General features: G+C 45.8%; 1 pseudogene; it reads right to left on the bottom strand.

Annotated features, from left to right (window-relative positions):
- Nucleotides 1-8460: 8460 nt before the first annotated feature.
- LOC136944139 (hyaluronan synthase 1-like) lies at nt 8461-12702 on the bottom strand (annotated as a pseudogene).
- Nucleotides 12703-12903: the final 201 nt, after the last annotated feature.

The following is a 12903-nucleotide window of genomic DNA, read 5'->3' on the forward strand; positions in this document are numbered from 1 at the left end:
TCCTGTGTTCCTGTGTCACTTCCGCTTTGTCATTATTTGGAATCAGTCCTGTATTTTCCCAATCCAAATAGATCTCTTCAAATGTCTTGTGCTTTTCCTCCATCTCTTTGTCGGTATTAGTTGCTTCCAGCCTCCTCCACACCACATCCTTCAGTGCCTTCATGGAGGCTGGTTTGTTTGTCATGGTTATCCCCTGGATATTGCTGTTCTGTTTGTGGGTACTCTGAGTGCAGTCAAGTCAATGATGTCTTCAGAGTTTATTATAAACTCTGCTCTGATCCAGTTGATTGTTGTTCTCTACAGCTCCTCTACTAATTTTCCCTGGGCCTTTGTGCGTTTCTCTGGTGATTCTCTCAGAACTTCTATGATATCCTCTCTCTTTAGGAACTTCTCTGGTGGCGGACTTGTAGTCCTCCTTCTGCCTGGCCAGTATGTTCTTGTCCAAACCGTGTAATGTTACGTGGATCTTCTTTATCCACTGTGTAGGAGGCCCCTGGATAACACTCAGCTCTTCTCCCTTGGCTTCCTTTTGATTTAAATATGCGTCCAGTGTTGGTGGTTCAAAGATTGAGTCCAGATTGCGGTAACTGGATTTTCTCCGGCTAATTATGACCTCGCTTAAGATTGACCACTTATTTTCCGTATAGTAATCAGAAGGTTGCAGGTTCGATTCCTGGCCGTGCAGGATGACGTTGTGTCCTTGGGCAAGGTTTCACCCTACTTGCCTCGGGGGAATGTCCCTGTACTAACTGTAAGTTGCTCTGGATAAGAGCGTCTGCTAAATGACTAAATGTAAATGTATCCCCGTATTGGGGTTTATTCAATTCAACATGAGACGGACTCCACCTTCCTATTGGTTCTTCCCCTGAGTACATACAGGCATGCACTCACTCCTTGTTATCCATCTGTTACTCTCTCAAACTCAAGGTCACGTCTGACCTGAGCCTGTTTTTACACAATTTCACTAGTCAGCCACTATTCATATTATTCATGTAATATGCAGAATAGAGATTGGTGTGTGCATAGTTCCCCCCCCCCCCCCCCACACACACACACACACAATACATCCTTGGCAATAATGTTCAGTACAGATGGCACTGCTCATCATTTGAGCTGTACACCAACTCGTCTCTCACTGTGTGTCCAGAATTCTGTACTGGAAGTCTGCTCAGAGATACTGGAGAGATGGACAACAAGCTCAGGAAGATCAAGTTTCAAGACAGATGTATGTCCTGCCTTTACCCTATTAAATCAAACCAGTGGGTTTATCCAACCAACTGTCAAACTTACTCTCTCAGAACAACCTGCTTGACCCCAACCAATCGGGCTTCAAGACTGGCCACTCCACAGAAACTGCCCTCCTGTCAGTCACCACTGCCCTGCAGTCTGCCAGAGCGGCTTTGAGGTCATCCGTCATCATTCTGCTGGACCTTTCTGCAGCGTTTGATACGGTTAACCATCAAATCCTGCTGGCCAGACTTTCTGAGATGGGCATCACTGGCACTGCACTTCAGTGGATCTCATCCTACCTGTCGGGAAGATCCTACCAGGTCTCCTGGGGAGGCAAAGTGTCAGGCCCCCGCCAGCTCTCCACTGGTGTCCCACAGGGATCCGTCCTTGGACCCCTCCTCTTCTCCCTCTACACCACCTCGCTTGGACCAATCATCACCTCCCATGGCTTCTCCTACCACTGCTATTCTGACGACACGCAGCTGTACCTGTCGATCCCCCCGACTGATCCTGGGATCTCAGCTAGGATCGAGGCCTGCCTCACAGACATCTCCGCCTGGATGACCGAGCACCACCTCCAGCTGAACCTCGCCAAAACAGAACTCCTCATCATCCCGGCCAAACCCTCCATCTCCCACGATCTCTCAATCACCCTGGGATCGGCGACGGTGACCCCTTCATCCTCTGCCAGGAACCTCGGGGTGACCATGGATGACAAGCTCTCCCTCACAGCCCACATTGCTGCGGTCTCCCTCCACAGATTCACCCTCTACAACATCCGGAAGATCAGGAGATACCTATCTGAGTATTCCACCCAGCTGCTAGTCCAAGCGCTTGTCCTCTCAAAGTTGGACTACTGCAACTCGCTGCTCGCAGGCCTCCCAGCATGCGCAATATGTAAGATGGCGCCGATGATGGCTGCCTCGGTCGTTAGGTGCGCTCTTTTTTGTCTTGTTTTGTCTGTTAATTCAGTGTTCTGCCAAGATTTCCGGGGTTCTCTAACTAGAGAAGTACTTCTAAACATCAGGACTACAACTCCTGTGGATTTATTTCCCACTTTTCTGCTTCCAGCAGCAGAATTAGTGGGAATTATAGTCAAAGCCGCCCTCGGCTTTGTCCTAGCAGCGAAGCGCCGTAGGAGAGGCAAACGAGCCGGTGCTCTGGTGCGACTCCGTCGGCGTGGGGCACGCACAGCGTTACCGGGGATATTTCTCTCCAACGTGCGTTCACTGAGCAACAAACTGGATGAACTTCAGCTACTGGTGTGGAAAAACAGAGACTTTCATTCATCTTCCGTTTTGTGCTTTACGGAGACATGGCTGAGTGAACTGATCCCAGACTCTGCGCTACAGCTAGCAGGTTTCAAACTGCTGAGAGCGGATCGTGACCCTGTGCTCTCTGGCAAAACGAAAGGCGGTGGTATTTGTTTTTACATTAACAGTGGCTGGTGTGAAGATGTGACAGTGATTCTGCAGCACTGTTCTCCTGATCTGGAATCATTTTTTATTAACTGTAGATCTTTTTACTCGCCACGAGAGTTTGCATCATTCATTCTGGTTGGCCTCTACATGCCTCCGCAGGCTAGCGTCAACGAGGCTCAACGTGTGCTCGCCAGCCAGATACTGAGTGTGGAGCATGAAAATCCGGATTCCTTGGTTATTGTGCTAGGCGACTTTAACAAAGGCAATCTCACTCAAGAACTCCCAAAATATAGACAATTCATCAAATGCCCTACCAGAGAAGGAAACACCTTGGATCACTGCTACTCTACAATCAGCAAAGCATACCATGCGGTCCCCCGAGCAGCACTGGGTCACTCTGACCACGCCATGGTCCACCTGACTCCTGCATACAGGCAGAAGCTAAAGCGCTGTAAGCCTGCTGTAAGGACATCAAAACAGTGGACCAGTGAAGCTATGGAGGATCTGCGGGCGTGCTTGGACTGCACTGACAGGGACATGTTCACGACTGCTACCAATAGTCTGGATGAGCTCACAGAGGCTGTGACATCATACATCAGCTTCTGTGAGGACTGCTGTATACCAACACGCACCAGGGTAAGCTACAACAACGACAAACCCTGGTTTACAGCTAAACTCAGAAGGTTGAGGTCAGAGAAAGAGGCCGCGTTTAGGAGTGGGGACAAAGACAGTTTCAAGGAGTCGAAGAACAGGTTTAGCAAGGCGGTGAGGGAGGCTAAACGACTGTACTCAGAGAGACTAAAACACCAATTCTCTGCAAACGACTCTGCTTCTGTCTGGAGAGGGCTCAGGCAGATTACCAACTACAAGCCCAGAGCCCCCCACTCCACTAACGACTCCCGCCTGGCCAACGACCTGAATGAGTTCTACTGCAGATTTGAAAGACAATTGGACAGTCCTGAACTATCCCTTCCCACCCAGGAGGCCTCCCACCTCCCCCCTCTACAGTGACGTCTCTCTCCATTCAGGAGGGTGAAGTTAATAGACTTTTCAAGAGGCAGAATCCCCGCAAAGCAGCTGGGCCGGACTCTGTCTCTCCAGCCACCCTCAAGCACTGCGCTGACCAGCTGTCTCCGGTGTTTACCTACATCTTTAACACCTCCCTTGAGACATGCCATGTGCCAGCCTGTCTCAAGTCCTCCACCATCATCCATGTGCCCAAAAAGCCAAGGCCAACAGGACATAATGACTACAGACCCGTCGCCCTGACCTCTGTGGTAATGAAGTCTTTCGAGCGCCTGGTGCTGGCACACCTTAAATCCATCACTGACCCTCTACTGGACCCCCTGCAGTTTGCCTACAGAGCCAACAGGTCTGTGGACAATGCAGTTAACATGGCCCTCCACTTTACCCTACAGCACCTGGACTCCCCAGCATCCTATGCCAGGATCCTGTTTGTGGACTTCAGCTCTGCCTTCAATACCATCATCCCCGCCCTGCTTCAGGACAAGCTCTCCCAGCTGAACGTGCCTGATTCCACCTGCATGTGGATCACAGACTTCCTGTCTGACAGGAAGCAGTGCTTTAAGCTGGGAACACAAGTCTCTGACTCCCGGTCCATCAGCACCGGATCACCTCAGGGCTGCGTCCTTTCTCCTCTGCTCTTCTCCCTGTACACCAACAGTTGCACCTCCAGTCATCCGTCCGTCAAACTCCTGAAGTTTGCGGACGACACCACCCTTATTGGGCTCATCTCTGGTGGAGACGAGTCTGATTATAGGTGGGAAGCGGCCAACCTGGTGACCTGGTGCAGCCAGAACAAGTTAGAGCTCAATGCTCTTAAGACAGTGGAGATGGTTGTGGACTTCAGGAGGAACACAGCCCCACTCACCCCCATCACCCTGTGTGACTCCCCAGTCAACACTGTGGAGTTCTTCCGCTTCCTGGGCACTATCCTCTCCCAGGACCTCAAGTGGGAACTGAACATCAGCTCCCTCATCAAGAAAGCACAACAGAGGATGTACTTCCTTCGGCAGCTGAAGAAGTTCAACCTGCCAAAGACAATGATGGTGCACTTCTACTCAGCCATCATTGAGTCCATCCTCACCTCCTCCATCACCGTCTGGTACGCTGCTGCCACTGCCAAGGACAAGAGCAGACTGCAGCGTATCATCCGCACTGCTGAGAAGGTGATTGGCTGCAAGCTGCCTACCCTCGAGGACCTGCACACCTCGAGGACCCTGAGGCGAGCGAGGAAGATTGTGGCCGACTCCTCCCACCCTGGACACTCCCTGTTTCAGTCACTCCCCTCCGGCAGAAGGCTGCGGTCCATCAGGACCAATACCTCACGCCACAAAAACAGTTTCTTCCCTTCCGCTGTTGGCCTCTTCAACAAGGCCAAGGGACCACACTGACTCTAATGACTTCTTGCTTAAAACACACTGCTTTTTGCACTGCATTACAAAATGGTATCTTGTACATTTGCATTTTTTGTAATATTTGTATTTTTGTATTTTTATATTGTAATTTACGGCAACTTATATTTAATTTTATTGTATATTTAATTTTATTGTATATTTAATTATATTCTAATCCCACTTAGTACTGCTAGTTTATGTACCCTTAGTATAGATAGTCCACATATTTAAATTCTAGGTATATGTTTATTGTATGCACCTTCCTGCCAAAGCAAATTCCTTGTCTGTGCAAACTTTCATGGCGAATAAATCCCATTCTGATTCTGATTCTGATTCTGAACCCGCCCTCTCCAGAGGATTCAGAACGCGGCGGCCCATCTGGTCTTCAATCTACCCAGACGCTCCCATGTTACCCCGCTCCTCATCTCCCTCCACTGGCTTCCCATCACGGCCCGTATCAGATTCAAGACTCTGGTACTGACCTTCCGAGCGGTGAACGGGACTGCACCCGACTACATCAAGTCTCTCCTCCAGCCTTACACCCCCCCGCCACCTACGGTCTTCTTCTGACAACCGTCTGGTGGTCCCACCACTCAAGAGCGCCCATTCCCAACACAAACTCTTCTCCTGTCTGGCCCCCCAATGGTGGAATCAACTCCCCACCTCCATCAGGGACACTGACTGTCTCCCCACCTTCAAGAAAAGGCTCAAGACGCACTTGTTCCGGGAGTACAACGGCACTTAGGAATGCTTGGCTGGACCTGATGTTAGTTTCCTCCAGGATCACAATGACTCGTATTGAGAGACTTGTTGCTCTTGTTGGTTAGTTGTAACGGTTTCAAATTCTTGTACTCGCTGTGAAATATTTTACTGTTGATTGTTTTTTCTACAGGTACACTCTTGTACTCTTGTGGGGAGTTTCATGTTGTTCAATTGTAACTTGTTTAACTGCATGCTCTTATGGTTCTTCCCCTTGGCACTTATTTGGTTTTCCACAATGTCTGCTTCATGTTTTGGCTGCTCGCAATGTTTGGGGCTATCTCGTTGTTATGATCAGTGACCTATGCTCTTTTGTAAAGCTCTCTCTTGGAAGTCGCTTTGGATCTTTGCTTTGCGTCTGCTAAATGCATAAATTTAATGTAAATGTTTATTAACCTGTTACAGTCGGGTGTACTTGTCTACTTCTACCACCAGAGGGCGGTACACACACTCAGAAGCCCAATTACAGTTTTTCAGAATTTACATTTATGCATTTAGCAGACGCTTTTAGCCAGCGTCTGCTAATAGGCCTTTTTGAAGTAAGTAATTAATGTGTATATCAGAATTATTTAGTTAAACTTAGCAGCACTTTATCATTCTGGTTTGGTCTTCAATGTTTAAAGCCAAGATGCACAGACCACAGTAGGTCAAGCCTCACTTGTTCATTCACTTAGTTGGGACAACATTACTTTGCTTTTATAAAGTGGCACTTTGGTGATATCTTACATTCCAGAAAATGTAGTTGTAAAGATCCACTTCTCTCAACGAGTTGTCTACTTGTTATTGCCATGCTGTTACGATTTATTGTTTAAAGTGTGCACTTCCCTTTACGCTGTTAAAGATTTTATTAGGCTGCACAACCTTTGAAATGTTGTAAAGGTGGCAATAGAAGGTGGTAAAGCTGATCCTGCATTCTGAAAAATATACCATACCTTATTTAGCTTTTCTAAGCCAATACTTCAATAAATGCTTCTGGTATTGACTTATATGCTGCCCCCGTCTTTATGTTGTTGCTGGACATATATGTCAAGCAATATATATAAAATGTATATAAGAAATGTGTACTGTTTAGCTATTTTATATCACACAACATTGGATTACTGTAAGTAATGAATAATTGTAGAGCCATGTCATTTTTGCTTATGAAGGCTCCTGTATGTTAATTTCTTACATAGCTTTCCATATGTAACTTATGTAGCTAGAGGGGAAATCTTACTGTTGTGTGTTGCTATCTAGTGGACACAAGAGTTAATCATCTAGCAACAAATTAATATTGTCTTGCTTAATGTACCCATTGAATAGGTCACTTCAATCATTATCAGAAAAATTGCCCCCCTGAAAATTTATTCAGGAGCCGCCACTGACTTCATTACAACTAAAATCAAAAGTAAACAGATAAATCATCAACAGTCATGTTGGAGATTATGCAACCACATGGACTCATGACCACACACACATTTTTTGGAAATGTACAAAAATACAACCCTTCTGGGGTAATGTTCACTCAGGTCTCTGTGATGTTTTGGGATATGTGATTCCTAAATCCTGTCTTGTTCTGTACCTCGGTCATTTGGAGGGCACGGTGCATGTAGGTGACCACTATTTGATCAGGGTTCTTCTGGTGGCTGGGAAGAAGACCTTTACTCAGAACTGGCTTAAGTCTGACACTACAAGCTACACACAATGCATGTCAATTATAGACGATATACATGTGATGGAACATATCACATATAAGTTGAAAATGAAAGAAGAAGAACATCTACAAATGGCGATATCGATAGTTTGGAAAATGCCTAATATCGGCCAATATTATTGGCCGATAATATTAAACAGAGGTATTGGTCATCGATGAAAAAGCCGATAGAGAGACACTATCTGCACATTTGACAACATTGGCACTTAACACCAAGTGCCAGACTAAAAACATAGGTGTCATATCTACTCGGACCTTACAGTATTTTACAATCGCTATGACAATTTTTTCTATACTTTTAACAAGTTTTCTAAACTTTTGACAGTTAGCACAACATCCGGCATTGGCTATACAATTAACACATTTCTTGTTGCTTTGACACAAAATGGATAGAGTAAACACTCATTTAAAATGCTGGTCTATTTATATGCCTGACAGATTTGGCTGGTATATTGAGGACCTCTTGAATTAATTGATTTTGGTTCATCACTGGAACTCAGCAAAGTTTGACACAAAGTGTTTATTGGAATTCAGAGTGACAGAGATTCCAACAAACGTGAGAAAGAACCCAGGGATCAGACTGGAATTTTTCTCCAGACATTTCACTTTTATAGTCTCCTCCCCATTGTATGGTAATATGGTACAATATTTGTTGGTTACATATACATTAGGCATTCTTACTCTGTGGGACTGTTCTGCACTAGACTGTTCAAATCTCCTGAGAAGTACAGTACGTGGGCTTCAAGCTCATTTTCATTCAGTTGTGCTAACAGAGCTGTAAAAACTCCTGGTTCAGCAGCACATAGCAACATGGCACAGTGTACAACTACACTGTAAACTGTTAATGCACAGATAGTGTAGCTGTCAATCAAGAACAGATTTTTCGGTGAATTCTACAGCAGCTGCATAAAAGCCATGTGTCCAATAAATGACAAAACCCCTACACACTGACATTGTGATGCTGGGAGCGTTTCCGGCAGGCCTTGCTGAACCACACCCAGTAGAAGATGACCATGAAGAGCCAGTAACACACGTAGGCCGCACATCCGAATATCAGAAACTTGGTTTCCTCGATCTTAGCTGCACTGTCCCAGTCCTTCTGGGTCTCCTTGTAGATGGTGTAGGACAGCCCACTTAACAAGATGGCCGCCCACACCAACAGGGGTAGCAGGGGGACGTAGTTCCCCACCATCTTGAGTCTGCCGGAGGTCCCCCAGTTGCTCTTGTTTATGGTGAGGATGGCAAAGTACTTGGAAGGCAGCAGGCTGCTCATGTAGAGGGTGGAGTAGAGGGACATGAACACCATCACCAGGTCTTTTCGCAGCAGGCAGGCGTACGCTGCCTTCACTAGGCCAATCAGCTTGATGCAGCACAGGACCCAGAGGATGTCCCACAAGGTGCCCATCCAGAATAACTGGATGATGGTCGCCGTGACGAAGAAGGGGAAGACGCCGGAGATGATGGATTCGTAGGTCATCCAGAGGTGTTGCTTGTGCCACCACATGGCATTGTAGAGCCATTCCCGAAAGAAGGACTTGGTCCAGCGCGTCTGCTGGCTGAGCCAGCGTAAGAACTGAGCAGGCGTCTCCGTGTAGCACTTGGAGCGTGCGGTGTACCTGACAGGAGGAGGCGTGGAGAGATAATCAATGAGCATCAATATAGTAAATGAGCACAGCGTGACATGCTCTTTCTTTCTGTTTTTCAGCCCTGCAATTTCTCGCAAATGGGTATAATTGGCCAAAGTGGATTTAGGGAAATTGACTCTGAGTTCAATTTAAAAGAGAGATGATGAAAATAACAGCCTGTGAACAATGAGGGTAAGTTACATCACGCGCAGCTTGTCAAGCGCAGTACTCACTTAGTGGCGTAGCCCATACTGAGCATTCGGTTGGTGAGGTGCCTGTCATCCCCGAATGTGCAGTGAGTTCCCAAGAACATCTGATTGTACCAGGACTCTAGAAACTGCTGGAGTAGGTCATTCCTGTACAGTCCTGAGGTAAACAAACAGGAATAATCAGGAAAAATAGGATGAAGAATAATTGGCAATCTCTTTATGACCCGAGGCACTTTTATCCCTTATGTTTTGAAAGTGTCTAAGTCTGCACACTATGCTAGCATGTAGTATTAGGCTCTCATGCAAACATCATGTCATCATATTTTACTTTTTCATGATAACGTCTTACAGTACGGTCAAGTGTAAAGATTCTTCCTTACCCAGGGGCCCGCTGATGCAGGACGCAGTTGAAGAAGGATTGGCAGGACCTCTCGATGTTGAAGGCCATCCAGTACCTGAGGCTGCTCATGAAGCTGATGTAGGACTCCTTCAGGTTCAGGATCATCACGTCTCCTCCCACCGCACCGTAGCTGGGGTCGCTCTCCAGCACCTTGCACAGCTCCAGCGTGGCCAGAGTATCCAGCTTGGTGTCGGAATCACACACCTGGGGGGAGCGGGAGAGAGACACTGGTGAGGAGGAGAAACAATGAGAGAGAGAGACAGAAGTCTGGATTCTATCGTGTGGTTTCAATTGGTTTTAAATGTTCCATTGTTCTATTTGCTCTGACACTATCAATCTTAGGCAAAGATGGATTTGGACGGATTCTCCGAAAGCAAAATCTCACCTGTATGTAGTCTACCGAGGATCCCAGGGCCTTGAATGCTGTGTACATGACCTCCCTCTTCCCGCCCCACTTCTGCATGATGCACACACATCTCCTGCTGTTGATCAGGTCCTCCACCTCCCTCCTTTGAGGGTCCACTCTCATCCCATAACCAGCATCTCCCCCTGGGCCATTCGCTCCGGCCACATCCCTTTCTCTGGTGGGGTCCCAAGTATGGTAGTTGTTCTTCCACACATAGCAGCCAGGGTTCTGGTCGGCAAACACCTCCCGGAACATCTCCAGCATGTACAGGTCGTCCTCTGAGTTTCCGTCCACCACCATTATGACCCGTAGCAGCTCCGGGGTGTAATTGAGACCCCGGATGGAGTGGAGGCACTCGCGGAGGTAGGCCGGGTCCTCCTGGTAGGCGGAGATGGTGAGGCCGACGGTCTTGGTGAAGGTGCAGGCGGCCTTGTGGGCTCTCATGCGCCGGTGCTCCATGTAGGCAAACAGGCTCTGGAGCAGCACATGGAGCCCCAGCAGGAGGCCGTAGAAGCCGAAGGAGATGATGCCGTACTGGGACGACACCAGCTGGAAACCCTGTACGTAGGCCCACACCATCACCCCGAGGACACAGAGGGCGAAGAGGAAAGTGAAGAAGGCACGGACAATCAAGCCCGCTCTTCTCAGCAGTGGTTTCAGTTCCATTCTGTGTCCTTTGTCTGTCAATAACGAAAACAAGAAAAAAACTGTATAAGAGTATATCATTACCTTGTTGATGGCCTGTCAGAGTTTTGTAAGAGGGTGACTATAATTGTAATTTGAATGTATTCTTTAATGGAGCTGTGTCTATGCATAAAATACCTAATGCATTATGTGGAGTGCATAATATGCCTAAACTAAAGACAACAGTAACAACAACAATGCGTTCAATTACGCACTTGTTCCGGGAGTACAACGGTACTTAGGAATGGTTCGCTTGACCCGATGTTAGTTTCCTCAAGGATCACAATGACTCTTGCTTCGAGACTTGTTGCTCTTGTGGTTAGTGGTAACTGATTTAAATTGTTGTTCTCGCTGTGATATATTGTTTTTATTACTGTTGCTAGATTTTTTCCACAGGTACACTTGCACTTATAGCGGTTCATGTTGTTTAATTGTAACTTGTTTAACTACATGCTCTTATGGTTCTTCCCTTTGGCACTTACTTTGGTTGTTCACAATGTGTGCTTCATGTTTTGGCTACTCGCGATGTTTTTTGGCCATCTTGTTGTTATGATCAGTGACCTATGCACTTTGTAAAGCTCTCTCTTGAAAGTCGCTTTGGATAAAAGCGTCTGCTAAATGAATAAATGTAAATTACAAATTCCACAATTATTCAAGCTTTTGAAAACCTGTAATAATAACCTTATAATACAATATTGATATTAATAATAATACAGTTCCAAACACATTATTACCAGCAATCACAGTGATGATAGTTGTCTAAAGAATGGCTAGTCTTGTTCTCAATTAAGTCATGAAACATCTGTCAACTTTGGTTGACAAATCAGGCTAGAGCAGTTTAAAAATCCTGCCAGAAAAACATTGCATCAAACCATGTTTTTATTTAATCAATCTTTAAAAGATAGCAAGTTTGCTCGGTTTTCTTTATGACGTCGGCTTGATGAGTATTTATGAATTTATCCTGACTAATGAGAGAATGATTTAACTAAATGTTGAGTAAATAACCGTGTTGGTATGTGTAATTACCTTCTATGCATCCAATGTTCCTTCGTTCCTGAAGTTTTTTAGGGTTCCCCTCTTTGCAACTCCCTCTTTGGTCTGGCAACTTGTGTGAGGATCATTGGAGACTTGAGAATTACAGTGAAGCCCATAGTAAATCGTCAGAGCAATTACACGTCGGTGAGTAAGCACGTTGCGTCAAGGGTATTGTAGGAGCCTCGTAGCCTGTATCCTTGGCAATTCAATAATCACAGAGAACATTCAGTTGAATATTATAGAAGAACATTTTGAATTGTATCTCAATTGTCACACGTCTTTAAATTCGGCCATCTTTAATAGAGGTCACCGATCCCTTGATCACACTCAATCGTTTTACATATTTTTTATATTTAACATCAATGAGAGACGATATTTCAAGCAATATCTGACGTTCACTGAGCTTGATTAGGCCAACAGATTAGTGACGCTAGAGGTCAAATAACTATCACTCATCCTGCTGAGATAGATGTCACTCATCCACGTGCAAACATTTGGCTACGAGCAGACACGCTCAGCATCTTTTGATGAGCTGAGTATCAGTGTAATCGTTGATGGTGAAGTCGTTTGCTCCCCTCTGGTGGCGAGGAATAACAGCATACGCGAAACATCAAACATTACCGACCATAACATTTAGTAATTTTTAGCAGACGCTCTTATCCAGAGCGAGCGAACGAATTCTTAATGACGTGTTTTAGTTGACAAATCAGACATCATCAAGAATATAATTGAGTATACATATAAATATAATCGTTCAAAATACCTGAATTGAAAATAAAGCTATAACGTTAAAAACAAGCTTTTTTAGAGACCTTATGTTTAGACAGGTTTAATAACTCATCAGTCTCATTGAATATGCTTACCCCACATGTCACAGTAGCATAACACAACAACCCTCTCTGGTTCAAACATCACTGGGATGCAGTGTTTGTAAACCCAACCCATGCCTGAGTAACATGGCTGACCCAAGAAGCTGTTTGCTTTTATTTATAAAATCATCACAAGGTTTCAGTTGCCCCTGATA

This window comes from Osmerus mordax, chromosome 6, assembly GCF_038355195.1.
Source record: "Osmerus mordax isolate fOsmMor3 chromosome 6, fOsmMor3.pri, whole genome shotgun sequence".
Taxonomy (NCBI): domain Eukaryota; kingdom Metazoa; phylum Chordata; class Actinopteri; order Osmeriformes; family Osmeridae; genus Osmerus; species Osmerus mordax.